This window comes from Zootoca vivipara, chromosome 12 (genome assembly GCF_965207765.1).
Source record: "Zootoca vivipara chromosome 12, rZooViv2.hap1.1, whole genome shotgun sequence".
Lineage (NCBI taxonomy): Eukaryota > Metazoa > Chordata > Lepidosauria > Squamata > Lacertidae > Zootoca > Zootoca vivipara.
In genome coordinates, this window is record NC_142595.1 from 15,775,239 (window position 1) to 15,792,824 (window position 17,586).

At 48.3% G+C, this 17,586-nt stretch overlaps 1 protein-coding gene across 1 annotated transcript in view; it reads left to right on the forward strand.

Annotated features, from left to right (window-relative positions):
- Window positions 1-17,586, forward strand: part of SYT3 (synaptotagmin 3) — a 61,245-nt gene that overhangs the window by 6,463 nt on the left and 37,196 nt on the right. The window contains exon 2 of the mRNA XM_035135526.3: window positions 13,377-13,822. The gene's annotated coding sequence lies outside the window, so the exon portion shown is untranslated. The remainder of the gene's footprint in view (window positions 1-13,376; window positions 13,823-17,586) is intronic.

Below are 17,586 nucleotides of genomic sequence, written 5' to 3' on the forward strand. Positions count from 1 at the left end.
AGTGACTCATTGCATGCGGGGGTGGGGATTGGCGAGTGATTGAAGCAGTCTGATGTGGGAGCTGGGGAGCTGAAATCCCCGTGTCTCCCCGTGAGAGTGTGCGCACGGCGCTCGGACACATGCTTTCACGCATGGACACGTCTCTTTCCCTGGCTTCCGTCCTTCCTTCTGCGTGGCATCCAACCAGCGGCGAGCAAGACAGCAGGTGAGCGCCTCCCGAGCGTGCCACAGGTGTGTGTGTGTGTCCTTGCACATTTGCAACATGCCCATGCTGGGTGTGTGTTCGACATTTGCAGGAGGGTTGTGTGAGATGCTTTCCTGAGTTTCAGCGTATGTGCTCGGCGGGGGGCGGGGGGAGGTGGCGGGCTTTTGTGAATTTCTCTCAAAAGCAGCAGGCCCCGTGCTAATTGTTGCCGTCCTGGCGGAGTTCCGTGTGCCAGTTTTGTGCGCGATGAGCACTAAGTGAAGCGGGCGTTGGCGTGCTTCGAAGCAGTGTGTTTTGCCTGTGCGCTTAACACCAAGGAAGGTTTCGAGGGCTGGGTGTTATGTCCCAATTGGATGCTGGGCAGTGGACCAAGTGGAGCGGAATTAGACTGTGGCTGCGTCCTTTTTTGCCCGGCCAATGAGCATGTGCGTAATGAGCGAGAGATGATGTGCAACAGGTTGGTGGAGGTGTGTCCGGCGCTGGGGACAAACTGTAGAGGATGGCTGTTGCTTCCATGCTCTGCTTATGTGCTTGCGGAGGCATCTGTTGGAAATTGAATGCTTAGCTAGACAGACCTCAGTCTGATCCAGCTAGGCAGCTTGGAGGTTCTCAGTGAGGGGTGGGAAATATTTCAGCAACGGGGAGGGTGCTGCGACCTGCATGTCTGTCTGTGTGTTGCTGGGTCTGCGTGTGGATATGTGCAATTCAGCAGTGCATGTACATGCAACAACAAGAAGGGTCCCGCGACAAAATGCTGCAATCCGGAGTGCTTCTGTTCAGGATCCCAGGCATGCCAATTGCTTCCACCTCTGCTCCATTTCTCTGTCTCTCTCTTCCCCACAACCACGCAGCATTCTGTGCCCACTGAACACCCTCACTATTCATTAGACTTGCTTCTTATATTGACGGTGGGGGCGGAGATAAATTTTAGATGAAGAAGCAGCGGGGGTGGGGAGGAGAGGTTGGGATGTACTTGTGCCTGATTCCAGGTAGAGTGGTACCTCTGGTTAAGAACTTAATTCGTTCCGGAGGCCCATTCTTAACCTGAAACTGTTCTTAACCTGAAGCACCACTTTAGCCAGGCATCCCCAAACTGTGGCCCTCCAGATGTTTTGGCCTACAACTCCCATGATCCCTAGATAACAGGACCAGTGGTCAGGGAACATGGGAATTGTAGTCCAAAACATCTGGAGGGCCGAAGTTAGGGGATGCCTGACTTTAGCTAATGGGGCCTCCTGCTGCCGCCATGCCGCCGGAACACGATTTCTGTTCTCACCCTGAAGCAAAGTTCTTAACTTGAGGTACTATTTCTAGGTTAGCGGAATTTGTAACCTGAAGCGTTTGTAACCCAAGGTACCACTGTATATTAAAATCTTGGATTTCTCCATTGATTTCTACGGGCAGCTTTCACTGCCATCCCTGGAGACGTTTAAAAATAGTTTGCCGGTGTGAACCAGGAAGCTACCTATCCAAGGCAATGAGAGGATTCTCTGGACCCCTTTTTTATGCCTGTGGTTCTTTCTTCCTTCTTTTCCAACTGCTCCGTTCCATCCTCCCTCCCTCTTGGTTCCCTTTTCTCTTTTTCTCAGCATTGGGCTGTTTGGGATTCCCCCCCCCCCACCCAGGTTTGTGAGTGTGCACTTCTGCAGACACCAGGTGTACCTTTGAGTCTGCTGATACACCTCTCTCTTTTTCTTGTGGGTGGATGGTGCGGTTTGGCTACATTCGTCCAAGCACACGAAGACTCAAAGGTAGAGGGGAGGCTGCGTTGACATGCTCCTTGTTGTTGTTGTTTAGTCGTTTAGTCGTGTCCAACTCTTCGTGACCCCATGGACCAGAGCACGCCAGGCACTCCTGTCTTGCACTGCCTCCCGCAGTTTGGTCAAACTCATGTTCGTAGCTTCGAAAACCCTGTCCAACCATCTCGTCCTCTGTCGTCCCCTTCTCCTTGTGCCCTCCATCTTTCCCAACATCAGGGTCTTTTCCAGGGAGTCTTCTCTTCTCATGAGGTGGCCAAAGTATTGGAGCCTCAGCTTCACGATCTGTCCTTCCAGTGAGCACTCAGGGCTGATTTCCTTCAGAATGGATAGGTTTGATCTTCTTGCAGTCCATGGGACTCTCAAGAGTCTCCTCCAGCACCATAATTCAAAAGCATCAATTCTTCGGCGATCAGCCTTCTTTATGGTCCAGCTCTCACTTCCATACATCACTACTGGGAAAACCATAGCTTTAACTATACGGACCTTTGTAGGCATGCTCCTAATGAGGACATAACAGTATGCAGTGGAGGTGAGTTCTTGTAAAATCCCCCCATGGAGCACTGCAATGCCTTGGAAGAACACAAGAGCTGGATCAATAGACACCTTCTTGGCCTTAACCCGCCTGTCTCTGAAATGGGGATATTCCTGATCTTTGTCGGGTGCGACTGAACCAAAGAAATACAGCAGGCACCTCCAAACTGTGGCCCTCCAGATGTTTTGGCCTACAACTCCCATGATCCTTAGCTAATAGGACCAGTGGTGAGGGATGGTGGGAATTGTAGTCCAAAACATCTGGAGGGCTGAAGTTTGGGGATGCCTGAAATACAGGGACACACACTCTCTCTCTCTCTCTCTCTCCCCCTCTCTCTCTCTCTCACGCACACACAAACATGTTTCCTGTTATAGGGCTTTCAAAAGAATGATGATGATAAAAGAAAACGAGAAGAGATCCATATGCCAAAACCTCACAATTAAAAATAGAAAGGATATGGAAATTTGCCAGCACGACGAATGGTCCTATTGTTCTGTCTGCTCTTGGAGCTGATACTTAAACTGCTTGAAAGAAGTACATTCCAGAAAGACAAACTGCTTTAGTCAGTCGCCTTCCCAAAGAAAGGAACTCAGAAGAGTTGTTCTTTAACACCTTTTAATGTGGCATAAAGAGGGGCCTGTTTCATCAGATGCAGAGATGTCGTCAGGGCTGAGCGGAAGGACCCCAAACATAGCAGGGCTGGGTTGCTACGTTTTAAAGTGAGTGAACTAATACGTGAAAAGAGGCCCGCCCTTGCCCAGAGGCCATTAAGCTACAAATTGCTTAAGTGCACCATCAGGTCTGATGCTGCATGTTTACGAAAGTTCGTGCCATAGTATGACTGCAATCCTGTACCTAGGAGTAGTGGATGGGGGAAGAGTGTGCGTTGAAATGAATAAGTTCACAAAAGCAACATGCAAAAAAGCATTGCATTAGGAGAAACTGCTTACAAGAATGAGTACATTGCTCAAAACTGCATACAAAGATGTGTTTATTGGGAGACATTTGCAAAAGCGCTGATGATCTTTCTTGAAATAGCAAATTTAAAGAACTGAGTTTAAGGTTGGGAAAATGAGGAAACCGAGGGGACCGAAATTGGCAGATCTGGGAGCAGGTCCTGTTGAGTACAGTGGTACTTACTTCTGAGTAAACATGTGTAAGGTAAAGGGACCCCTGACCATTAGGTCCAGTCGTGACTGACTCTGGGGTTGCGCGCTCATCTCGCATTATTGGCCGAGGGAGCTGGCGTGTAGCTTCCAGGTCATGTGGCCAGCATGACAAAGCTGCAACCAGAGCAGCACACGGAAGCGCCGTTTACCTTCCCGCTGTAGCGGTTCCTATTTATCTACTTGCATTTTGATGTGCTTTCGAACTGCTAGGTTGGCAGGAACTGGGGCCGAGCAACGGGAGCTCACCCCGTCGCAGGGATTCGAACCGCTGACCTTCTGATCAGCAAGCCCTGGGCTCAGTGGTTTAACCCACAGCGCCACCTGGGTCCCAAAAACATGTGTAGGATTGCACTATTAAATGTGTGAGCCTTAAGGTGCCGCATGACTCTTGAAAGTTAGGAGGCATTCCTATTTATCTTCCTGCAGAAACGTGAAACAAAACAAGCACCAGACATATTGCCTTTACTAGGAAGTTTCCTAAAGGCTTGGAATGCCCAGACACAAACAAAGGTGGAAAAAAAAATCAATGTCCCTTTCAGATATTTTATCTCTGACATGCTTGATCCATATCTGGCTTATGCTGAGAAAAGATGATGATGATCAGAATTCTCATCACAGGCTAAAACTGGCCATAAACAGTGGCACGGAGAAGACTGCTTTGCAAAACGCTGAGGTGTGCTAACTCTGTATATGCATAATGCAACTGGCCAACCTGCAGAGGGTTCCAGGCTATTCCAAGAACTAGGGTGGCCATGTGCCCTATTTCACGGAGACAGTCCTCTGTTTGAAGTCCTCTGTTTAAACGCACCTCACTAGGGACAGATCCTCCAAGTGTTCCTATTTTCCAGCGCAGTCCTGGATTTACAGAAGTCCCCCCCCCCCGGTTTCGGATTTAATCCCAGAATGTCCCTCTTTTCCTCGGAGAAATGTTGGAGGAGGGCGTCTCTATTTTCATCATCAGCATCATCATAAATTTTATTTATACCCCGCCCTCCCCAGCGAAGACCAGGCTCAGGGCGGCTAACACCAAATAGAAAGCAATTAATTAAAATACAGCTGAAAAACAAGATTAAATACAACATTAAAATTAAAATGCAGCCTCATCAGAAAAAGGGGGAGGGGATCAAGTTGATTCCAGGCCAAAGGCCAGGCGGAACAACTCTGGGCGGAACAACCCAGAAATCAAATCCCGCAGGGCCCTGGTCTCATGAGACAGAGCGTTCCACCAGGCCGGAGCCAATGTTGAAAAGGCCCTGGCTCTGGTTGAGGTTAATCTGACTTCCTTAGGGCCTGGGATCTCTAAGGTGTTGCTATTTATGGACCTTAAGGTCCTCCGTGGGGCATACCAGGAGAAGCGGTCCCGTAGGTACGAGGATTAGGGAAATGTTTGAGGGTATGTCCGGGGGAGGGGGGCGTATCTCACAATCATAGACCCACCAGTGAAAGGCTCTGTCAAGCGCCAATGCCAGCTGGGCAGCCAACCAAGCCGGATGATGGGCTCAGTGCCCCATTGGTCTGACATTGCAGGGCTATTCCTCCATCCTCATGAACTTCTCAAATCTTCCAGTGCCTTCTAAGTGGGGGCCACGGTTCTTTTCCCGGTCAAACAGCATCATTTCCTGCTGTTGGCCTAGTCCAGGCATCCCCAAACTGCGGCCCTCCAGATGTTTTGGCCTACAACTCCCATGATCCCTAGCTAACAGGACCAGTGGTCAGGGATGATGGGAATTGTAGTCCAAAACATCTGGAGGGCCGAAGTTTGGGGATGCCTGGCCTAGTCCAAGTCAGGTACCACAATTCATTTTTAAAAGCCATAGTCTGCCACGAAAGAATGCGTCTGCCCTGTTTTGTATCCTACTTAGAGCCGACCTTCGGTTCCCAGTACACCTTGCAGTTTAAAAGAATAAAATAGTATAATAAAAATGCATTAATCTGAAATGCAAAAAGAAAACCCCCACAACTCCCTGGCAGCATCAATTTAATTAAATCAGACTGGACAATAAAGCAACACTTAAAACCAGTGCTTTTTTTCTGTGATTGGGGACGCAGGAATACACATACCCTGAAACATTTTGTGAATCTACATTTGGCCTCATTGAGGGGCAGTATTTCAATATGAGTAGGAAAATGAGAGTACCCCTAAACATTTTTAAAAGAAAAAAAAGCACTGCTTAAAACTAGCTGTATAACACACTGGAATGTTTGGATATTATTATTATTATTATTATTATTATTATTATTATTATTAAAAAGCTATAAGAGTAGGGGCCAGGCAGGATTCTTTGGAGCAAGCACTCCAAATGTGAAACGCCATGACTTAGAAGAACCTCCTGGTCACCAGCCACCTAACCATAGATAAAGACATAGAACTGTAGAGTTGGAAGGGTGCACAAGGGTCATCTAGTCCAACCCCCTGCAATGCAGGAATCTTTCGCCCTAACGTGGGGCTCAAACCCACAACCCTGGGATTAAGAGTCTCATTCTCTACCAACTGGGCTATCCAGCAGGAGATTCTAAGGTTTGGTACAGAGTCAGATAATGTGGTTAGAATATGGTTCTAAAGAGGTCCCAGGCCATTCATTATCCATTCCCTGCTATTGTTTTTCATTATATTTTTCATTTATATTTTTAATTCTGTTTGAGCATGTGCAGATTGGCATTCCCTTGCCACTAAATCCTCCTCCTCCTCTTTTGTTTGCTCATTGCCTTTTTAAGAATTAAGCACATCACAAGAATTAAACAGTGTATACAACTCACCGACCGGGGGGGGGGGGCGGCACTGTTCACCCGCAATCCTCCCAGTTTGTAAAATTCGACCATCTTTTCCAAGCCAGCCCATGTTGAAGTTTCGTTATTTGTTACGTTTTTATACCGGTCCTTCCCCCGAAAACCTTGGGATGGCGTATGTAATTCTCTCTTTTCCCCCACTTTCCCTCCAATTTTATCCTCGCATCAGCCCTGTGACACAGATTAGGCTGAGAGCTGAGGTAATTCAGTAAGCGTGGCGGCTGAGTAAGGACCTGAACTCAGTCCCCTGCCCCCCAATGCAAGTCCGACCATTGCACCGTACTGCCCGTCTGTGGACATCTGCCGTGACTCTGGCTTGTAGGGCCTGGCTCCTGAGAAAGGGAACACGGGCTAATAGAAAGATGAGTGCTGGAACTTCCCTTTTCATGAAATTAAGCGTTTCTGCTCCCGCAAGCGTGTCAGAATTAATTAGCTCCTTTTAAGCAGCTTTGTGTCAGAGACGTGGTGGCAGAAGCGTGCTTTGGGTGTCCTCCCAGGTTGTGTGACATATTCGGGGCAAAGCCGTGTGGCTGTGCTTGGAGAAAAGGAAGCTGGCTTCTAGCAAATCAGACTGTTTGACCATCAAGCCTAATATTGTCAGCTCTGATGGGCAGCTGTTCTCCCAGCTCTCTAGCAGAGAGGGTTTTTCTCCCTTACCTGCTGCCAGATCTTTTTAATTGGCAATGCCAGGGACTTAAACCTTTGTGCGTGCAGAGAAGGTGCTCTGGTATCGTTCTCCAAGGAGTCCTAGAATCATAGAATTGTAGAGTTGGAAGAGACCACAAGGGCCATCCAGTCCAACCCCCTGCGGAGCAGGAAACACCATCAAAGCATTCCTGACATATGCCTGTCAAGCCTCTGCTTAAAGATCTCCAAAGAAGGAGACTCCACCACACTCCTTGGTAGCAAATTCCACTGCCGAACAGCTCTTACTGTCAGGAAGTTCTTCCTAATGTTTAGGTGGAATCTTCTTTCTTGTAGTTTGAATCCGTTGCTCCGTGTCCGCTTCTCTGGAGCAGCAGAAAACAACCTTTCTCCCTCCTCTATATGACATCCTTTTATATATTTGAACATGGCTATCATATCACCCCTTAACCTTCTCTTCTCCAGGCTAAACATACCCAGCTCCCTAAGCCATTCCTCATAAGGCATCGTTTCCAGGCCTTTGACCATTTTCGTTGCCCTCTTCTGGACACGTTCCAGCTTGTCAGTATCCTTCTTGAACTGTGGTGCCCAGAACTGGACACAGTACTCCAGGTGAGGTCTGACCAGAGCAGAATACAGTGGTACTATTACTTCCCTTGATCTAAATGCTATACTCCTATTGATGCAGCCCAGAATTGCATTGGCTTTTTTAGCTGCTGTATCACACTGCTGACTCATGTCAAGTTTGTGGTCTACCAAGACTCCTAGATCCTTTTCACATGTACTGCTCTCAAGCCAGGTGTCTCCCGTCCCATCCTGTATTTGTGCCTTTCATTTTTTTTGCCCAAGTGTAGTACATTTCTCCTTGTTAAAATTCATCTTGTTTGCTTTGGCCCAGTTGTCTAATCTGTTAAGGTCATTTTGAAGTGTGATCCTGTCCTCTGGGGTATTAGCCACCAGTATTAGCCACTTTCATCACTTGGGAGAACAACGAGCATTTGATTTGCAAATAGTTAGTTACACCCGTTTGCTAAACGGCGGCACGAGCGTGTGGGCCAGCTTTTCAAAGAAAAACGCGCATGCGCAAATATGTGCGCAGACCCCGGAGTCGCACACACGGGCACGGATTGTACCGCATCTGGGCTGGCGCTGGAGACAGCTGGGTGCTTTGCGTATGTTTTCCACACGCTCCCTCTGCCCTGACTCCATCCCCAAGCAAACTGGCAGAAGGCTTGGGCTGGCTGTGGCCGTGTTTGCAAAGGTTTCCCTAACGTGATGTGGCAGGGACCATCTGGGTGCCTGGCATTGATGGGGTCCTCCTGCCAATTCACTTTGACCCGCGGCGACAGGGGAGAGGATTTTCCGGAGCGGGTCACCATACCGGCCCTTGAACTGTGACTGCCTACACAACATGTTCATTGCTTTTACTCCTCAGAGAACTGGAGTCCCCAGGATTTTTTTTGGGCGGGGGAAGTGGTGTGCGTTAAATGTAGACTACATAAGCAGCCTCTGCCAGCCGGCCCAATGGTGTTAACACCTTCTCAGGCCTATCCTCACTCCCTGTCATGGACTGGCAGTGTTCAGAATCAGCCAGGCGTGTTTTGCGACTGGCATGGGTCCAATTGCGACCACGTGGAGATCTCTGGAAGTCAGGTAGGTGACTAGGGAAAGCAAAACGTCACTTAGAGGAGGATGTGAAATATTTTCCTTGAAGCCTGAATTGTGTTTTACAGTGGTACCTTGGTTCTCGAACTTAATCCGTTCTGGGAGTCCGTTTGAATTCCGAAACGGTTCGAAAACCAAGGCGCAGCTTCCGATTGGCTACGGGAGCTTCTTGCACTCAATCGGAAGCTACGTTGGACGTTCGGCTTCCAAAAAACGTTTGCAAACACTCACATCTGGGTTTGCAGCGTATGGGACCCGATTTGTTCGGGAGCCAAGCCATTTGGGAACCAAGGTACCACTGTATTCTGGATTGTTTTATTTGATGTTTTAATGTGTTGTCAATCGCTTTGAGATTTGTTCTTATAATTAAGAATAAGAATAAGAGGTTCCATTGCAAAAACAAAAAAAATGTGGCACCTAGATGTTCCGTTGTGGCAACCATAACCTATGTACCTGAATTTCTAAAACTGAGGAGGTGTCAGAAGATGAAGAGGTAACGGGGTTTAGTGAGCAGCAAGAGGCTGTGGCAGAGAGCAGTCCAGAACCAGAGGCAGAAGCAGAGGCTGGAGAGGAGTCAAGAGGCAGAGTGGAGGCAGGTTGCTGAAGAAGTTGGGGGTCTCTCCCCCCTGTGGCACCCAGCTCCCTAGTCTCCAAGAACCCAAAGAGGAATGAAGAGAGTGGAGCAAAGAGAGACAAGATGAAGGAGCCTCAGGTTGCTAGGAGAGAAGGAGACGTGGGAAACTGTGAGAAGGCGGGGACCTTCAGTCCTCACAACTGCCTCATTGGGGCAAGATCCTACTCACTCGGCCTGAGCTGCTTTTTGTTTCTTTGAATAAATAGTCAACTTCGCCAACACCTTGTGAGTTACTGCGGACCTTATCCCGACACCTCCCCTGGCACTCACTTTCACATGACGGAGGCGAAGGTTTAGGGTGTCTCCTAAGCGAGGGGGCCTGTGAAGAACCCGGCATTTTGGGACGGTTCGCTTCAGAGACAGATTTTGGCGCACGGATGTGCTTTCACCCCAGAAGTCCTTGGAATCTGTTTTTCCCCATCTCCCCCCCCCAATAGCTGAGTGATTCCTTCCAGAGCTGAAAAATGAAGGCTTGGGTGGCAAAGCAGGGTGGCGGGGTGATTTGAGGGAAACTGGGAGGGCAGAGATGGTGAAGATGTGCGGCAATTAGCCGTTCGACCGGGGAAGGTGCGGAAGGTGCATGTGTAGTAGCAGAAATCCTGTAGATAAGGCTGGGAGGCTAGACAGGAAGATATTATCAACAACAATAATAATTAGATTAGCTTTGGCCCAGAGGAAGCTAGTTAGCTGGGCAGGAAAGCAAGAAATAAATCGAGGGAGCCAGGAAGGGGCATGGGGGGGAAGACCCCAGGTCTGTCTGATAAGGATGCCAAAAATAATTATTAATGATTTGAGATGATCCTGGAAAAACTGAGAGGACAGGGGGTGGGATAATGAAACGGCTGAAACCTGCTAATTTGAGGTCTGCCGAGGGCAAGGCCGCTGCCAGACATGTGCCTTTCTTTCTCCCCTCAGCCCCCGCCACCCGGTCGAAACGCTGTCATGTTTACCTGCCTTTTTGAAAAGAAATGTTGATAAATGGTGGCAGTACTATGGAACGAAGAACCGGATGTTTTGGGGGGGGGTGGAGAGGAGCTGCCAGGGATGGGGTTGGTTTTGGTCCGGGGTGTGTGGGCGAGGCAGGCCGAGGGCCGAGAACGAGAGGTGAGCGAGAAAGATTGAGATCACAGCTGTGAAGACTGGGGAGGAGGGGGAAGTGGGGGGGGTATATATGCTGTACTATCATCACCCAACCCTTGGTACTTGTTATTCTGGGCAGGAGCGGACTCTGGCGACTCCAGCAGAGATGCAGTGGAAGAAGCTGCAGCAGCATTGGCGGGGTGGGGGGAAAGATGAGGACCTGAATCTCCTCTCCCCACCCTCATGACTCACTATTCTCCTGGAGAAAAGGAGTCTCCCGTGGTGAGCCCTGTGCCGGCGTCTTCCTTTATAGAAAAGGGACAAAGGTGGAGAAAGGGAGAAAATTGGCTTTGTGTTCTCTCACTCTCTTGCACGCAAAAAACCATTGTGCTTTCCAACCTTCCAGTCTCTAATTAGGCCACACACACACACTGTTCCTCAGTCTGCAAAGGCAGGGAATTCTGTGAAGGAATTTATATTTGGAGGAGACCCCCACATTTTTACTCAAGAACACAGCGGCATGGATTATCAGCAGGTGCCTAATACAGTGGTACCTCTACTTACGAATAACTCTACTTACGAATGTTTCTACTTACGAATGGAGCTCCGTCCGCCATCTTGGATGCGGTTTAGATAGGATTTTTTCTACTTATGAATTTTTAGATAGTGTTGCTTTGACTTACGAATTTTTTCTCCCAATGCATTCCTATGGGATTCGACTTACAATTTTTTTCGACTTACAAATGTGCGTTCGGAACGCATTAAATTCGTAAGTAGAGGTACCACTGTATACCCCATTCCTCTCACCCAAAGGGCGTCTCGGATTCCCTCATCTGAATCCCCTACATCAAACCCAGGGGTGTTGATAGCGGGTGGCCTAAGGGAGAGCAAACCTCTTTTGTGTGAGTGTGTGTTTTAGCCCCATCTTTCTCTTCCCCACCCCCAATATTTATTTATTTACTTATTTATTTGCACTTTGTTTATGAGCCGGCTGCAAGGTGCCCTGCCGTTCAGGGTTCCAGGCCACCCACCATCTTCACTGACTTCTCAGTCGTGGCTCCGATTGTGTTGATCTGTGGTTGCCGGGCATCACGCGTGGATGGTATATCGACTGGCGACAGGTGACTTGCGAGCACTGGAAGACGCGGGTGGCACTGTGGTCTAACCCACTGAGCCTCTTGGGCTTGCCGGTCAGAAGGTCGTTGGTTCGAATCCCCGTGACGGGGTGAGCTCCCGTTGCTCTGTCCCAGCTCCTGCCAACCTAGCAGTTTGAAAGCACGCCAGTGCTAGTAGATAAATAGGTACCACTGTGGTGGGAAGGTAAACGCCGTTTCCGTGCACTCTGGTTTCCATCACGGTGTTCTGTTGCGCCAGAAGCGGTTTAGTCATGCTGGCCGCATGACCCGGAAACCTGTCTGTGGACAAACGCCGGCTCCCTCAGCCTGAAAGCGAGATGAGCGCCGCAACCCCATAGTTGCCTTTGACTGGACTTAACTATCCAAGGGTCCTTTACCTTTTCCCTGCAAGCGCTAGACAGGGTGGAAAGGGGAAATGGATGCCTGTGAGTAGGTGAGGGAGAGAAGTCGCATTAGAGGTTCAATGAGACTTTAAATTTTTAATTCTAATATGTACCTAAGCAGCAGCTCTTGCCGATAGATCGCAGGTGGGGCAGAGGTCCCAATTAACGTACAGTGAGCCCAGAAAATGCTGCTGTCACTCATTAATGTAATTTTTGATGGTGAGAACCTAAGTTGTCTTCCCCGTCCCTTGGAAACTCTGCACCTGTATAAATGGATGGACTGTATCCAACCAAGTCCTACTCATAGTAAGTAAACCCGTGTGGAACCCAGAAGTATCCAAGTCAGCAGCTTCCATTAATTTCAGTAGGCCTGCTCTGAGCTTGACTGAGGTTGGTCACAACCCTATGGCTGCCCACTCACCTTTAAAGAACATTCGAAGCACATTCTCTACCCTCAAAGAGTTATGGGCACTATCATCTGTTGAGAGTTGCTGGAAATTGTGTCTCCGTGAGGGGAAAACTACAATGCCCAGAATTCTTTGGGGGGAAACAATGGGCTTTGAATGTGTCTTAAGGCTACAGTGTGTATGCAGCCTACATCTTGGAAGTGGGCCCCAAGTCTTGTGTGTACTTAGCCCTGATCACACTCTTGGCTTAGAGAATCTGGGCGTTAATGCCTTTTAGTGACTACCACCTCTTAGTTCTTCTAAAACGTTGCCAGCGTTGTTGTTTTTTAGCCCATGAATATGCTCCAGTTTTTGAGTGAGAGCTGGAGGTGCCTCACCCTCTGATCGTTTCCTTTCTCCTTCCCACAAATGAGACCCGTAACACAAACACTGGCGTGCTCTGGTCCATGGGGTCACGAAGAGTCAGACACGACTAAACGACTAAACAACAACAGCACAAACACACCCGCTGCCTCCTCAAGAGAGAAGAAAGGGAGAAAATGTACGCACACTTTGCTTGTCCAAGGGATCTGGGTAAAAGGTGGACCATAGATTTGTAGAGTTGGAGGGCCCCACAAGGGTCAGGAATCTTTCACCCAATGTGGGGCTCGAACCCACAACCCTGGGATCAAGAGTCTTGTGCTGTTCTGGCTGAGGTATGTTGACCTGAGCCTTAAAAAAGCACATCTAGCTGAAAGAGGAAGCATGCACTCGAAAGCTCACACTAATGACAAACTTAGTTGGTCTTTAAGGTGCTACTGGAAGGAATTCATTTATTTTGTTTCTTCTTGTATTAAGTAGAATAGGAAAGATCTCTACACATCAGACCAATGCTTTCTGTACTAAGAAGTGCAAACTGACAGAAGAAGCTGTCTTTGGGCTTACAAAATGAGCCTGCCCCACCCCCAAATAACTAGCCTTTGTATCCATGCAGGTGCCTACAGAACTAAGGAGGGTGGCAACTTGCAGCGGTGCAATTTCGCCAAGGACTTAAGACAACAGCCCCCTCCCACCATGAAGAAGCCCCCCAGGGTCAGCTGGGGATTGGGCATGCCACCCAGGCCTAGCAAAGCCAGCCAGGACTACTGACCCTCTTCGCCTCTGCAGATTGTTCCCTCGTGCATCCAGCAGAGGGCGCAACCCCTCTCACCCTGCCGCTTCCCCACTTGGCGACCCATGGACCCGGCAGCTCCCCGGATGGCAGATTGGGTGCCCTGCTTCCGGCTTGCAGCTGCTTACACGCGGACTCGGATCCCCAGGGACTTGGTATTGGCGTCTTGCTGCCCTACTGCCTGGCGTTGACCTGGACCGGTCGGCATCCTGGATCCGGCAACACGGAAGCAACCTGACAGCCATCCCCTGAACCAGTTTGCTGACCAGGTGAGAGTGCATAGCGCCAATGTTCATTTTCGAAAAGGGCGGTTCCTGCCTCCCATCTCCTTACTTCCCTGTTTTCCCCCTGTGTTGAATGTTTGATTGTAAGTTCCTTGGTGGGTAGGGACGTGCCAGTCATCTTGTGCTCTGCAAAGCAAAGAAAAATGTGCATAGACACCAGCTGCACTTATGGGACCAGAAGTTTTTAATCCTTAAAATTAGAAATGAGAAATTTAATTAGAAATGTTCCCACTGGCTTCCCTTAACATGATTTCCATCAGCTCCACACACAGTGCTGGGATGTGGGGCAGCTTTTGGCATTCCCCCTCCAGGGCCAATCTCCCCATCTTTCTTTTCTTTTCTTTTCTTTTCTTTTCTTTTCTTTTCTTTCTTTCTTTCTTTCTTCCTTCCTTCCTTTCTTTCTTTCTTTCGCGATCACTCATAGCCGAGTAAGATTGTCTTCCATAAACACAGTTTTAACAATAAGTCCGTAAGTGGCTGTGGAGGCCAATTCTGGATCCGCACGTCCTTCCACAGTGGGGACATTGGTTTCCGGACGGGAGTTGATCACGGTGTGGATTTGCCAAGCGTGCCTTCCTCTTAGCATGTTTCTCCCTTGCGTCCTGAGTTTGATACCTGGACCATAAAACAGCAGCGGTTGGGGAACAGGAAGTGATGTTTAGCGAATCCTTTGCTTCTCCCCTTCTTTATACAGTGGTGCCTCTCTTAACAAATGCCCTGCTTAACGAAATTTCCGCTTAACGAAAGGTTGCCTCGCTAGACGAATTCGTTTTATGAAAAATTCGTCTAGCGAATCGCGGTTTCCCATAGGAATGCATTGAAATTCAATTAATGCGTTCCTATGGGAAAAAAAAAACCCCAAAAAAACCAATGCATTCCTATGGGATTCGCTAGACGAATTTTTCGTTATAAGAAAAGACCCGTGGAACGAATTAAATTCGTCTAGCGAGGCACCACTGTACATTTATTTATCTGGTTTTTCAAGTTAAAGTTTTGCAATCACATATCCAACATACATCATAAAAACAAGATTCCAAATAATCTTCTCTCCTCCCCTTTGTGGGTCCTGTTTTTAGTCATTTCCTCCATAATCCAAATCTTTTACATCTCCATTATATCCAAAATTCACCATTAAACTTTTTCCCTCCCCCCTTAGCAACTGGCCATGTCTCTTTTGGAAGGGCCTAGCATGCTCTCCATTTTATATGCCTTGTTGGCTGTGTTTCATCTCAGTGCTCCATCTGGCTAAGAAAGCCCTTCAGGTCGAAGGAGCCTGGGAGCCTGGGAACACCTTAGAGCAGCCTTGGCCAACTTGGTGCCCTTCAGATGTTTTGGACTGCGCTGGCAAGGGCTGCTGGGAGTTGTAGTCCAAAATGTCTAGTGAGCGCAGGTTTGCCAAGGCTGCCTGGGAGGGACTGAGATCTAAAAACTGCTGCCTCCTGATTCCACTGTGGAAATATAACCCCCATGCAGACATGTTAACGTTACAAGAGAATTGAGCTCATTTCCCTGGTTAAGGTCCAGTTTGGCTCCTGGTCTCCCTTCTGCAATTCTGTGAAATGGGGAATCCCATGCTTGGATCGGTCAGGAAGCCAGAAGCCCGTCCTATAAGTGCCTGTTACCCCGAAGACAAGGTCATGTTGCTTCTCCTGCTGTCTGCCCTTGTCTGCCTGCCTTTCTATTTTCTGCCTGGAATAAACAGAACACAGGCTGACTGCATTTGACGCTTCTGTCAGGGGTTACGGAAGGAAAAGCTTTTCTTTTTTAAAGTAATGTCTTTATTGATTAAAAAGAATTACAAAGAATAAACAAACATAAAGCACACAAACACAAAACACACAAATACACACACTGATACAAATACAGATACACATTGTTTGTTTCAGTTTCTAATATTTACACTATTTCTACTTTCCGTTGACCTCCAATTATGCTTGCTGTTTCTTTTCTGTTAATTAAGTAATGTCGCAAGATATTTTCCCCATATTACCTTTTTCTCTTTTCCATTCATATTCTCTGTCACCTTTGTAATATCGATTGATGGTCTAACAGGCTCAGTCTATAGAGTTTTGCCAGTGGAGTTCTTTTTATATTATTATTATTTAAATATTCTTCAAATGCTCCCCATTCTTTATAGACATTTTGTTTCATCTGCCCTCTCATTTTGGCTGTCATTTTTGCTAGCTGCATGTATTCTACCATTAATATCCTCCAATCTGTTACTGTGGGTACACTTTTGTTTTTCCAGTTCCTTGCAATTATAATTCTTCCCGCCACTGTTCCGTACGTAGGAAAGGCTTTTCAATCTAGACTGTTCCACATTCCCCTCACTGTATATGATGTACACCCTGGCTCAAAAGGAAATGGGGTGTTTGTGGGGAGGGGTGAAGTTCATACGCTGCAAATCTAATTGCCCCCGATAGTTTTCCTGAGGGGACGTCACATGGAAAATCCGCTTACAGCCCACCCTTGGGGAACTCAAAGGTGGCACACATTGTTCTCCCATTTTATCCTCACAACAACCTTGTGAGGTAGGCTAGGCTGAGAAAGATTGACTCATAGCGGCTTGGCCAAGGTCACCCAGTTAGCATGGCTGAGTCCCCACTGAGCTGCTTAGACCTGGGTCTCCCCAGATATATTTTGGGGCACTCAGGTGTGGGGAACTTGCTGGGCAAAGGCCTTGGCTTAATTCCATGGAGGGAAAACAGAGGGGTTAAATGGGTAGCAGAAACAAAAGAGCAAGAATGAGATGGCAGAGAAAAACAAGGCTCACACCCTGCTTCTGTGCAGCCCCCCACAAATTATCTCCATGGGACTGTGCCCTTTGTCAGGAAGAAATAACAATGACAACAATAACAGTTTTTTTTTATTTGTACCCTCCCCACCTGACTGGGTTGCCCCAGCCACTCTGGGCGGCTTCCAACATATACAAAAACATAATAAAACATTAAAAACTTCCCTATACAGGAAAACTGCCCTGTCACTGTTCTAACCTTTGTATGGTACTGCTTTTCTGGGTTAAGTAAGTATGCCAAGGCAGGCCAGTGGCCTGCAGGGAAATGGGTAAACTTTTTAGATGGGGAGGACCAAAGCTGGCCTTCCCACAAGGCAATTCTAAACGGAGGGTTCATTCTAAGGGGTGAGAGTTTTGTCACATCAATGGACGAGGCTTCCCTTTTCCTCTTCTGCCGGGGAAGTGGAGTTGAGGGCATGCTGAAGGCGAATGCGGAAGAGGGCAGAATCCCAATGGAAAAGATGCTACTGTTTCCAGGGGCAGCCTAAAGGTAAAGGGACCCCTGACCATTAGGTCCAGTCGTGACCGACTCTGGGGTTGCGCGCTCATCTCGCATTATTGGCTGAGGGAGCCGGCGTACAGCTTTCCAGGTCATGTGGCCAGCATGACAAAGCCGCTTCTGGCAAACCAGAGCAGCACATGGAAATGTTGCCGTTTACCTTCCCGCTGTAGCGGTACCTATTTATCTACTTGCATTTTTGATGTGCTTTTGAACTGCTAGGTTGACAGGAGCTGGGACCAAGCAACGGGAGCTCACTCCGTCACAGGGATTCGAACCGCCGACCTTCTGATCAGCAAGCCCTAGGCTCAGTGGTTTAACCACAGCGCCAGGGGCAGCCTAGTTGCCCCCAAATAATGAGCAGACATAGGATGCCTTTCTAGGAACACAGGGAGCTGGCCTTATTCTGGGCCAGGCTAGCGATGTCCACTCTGACCGGCAGCCACTGTCCAGGGC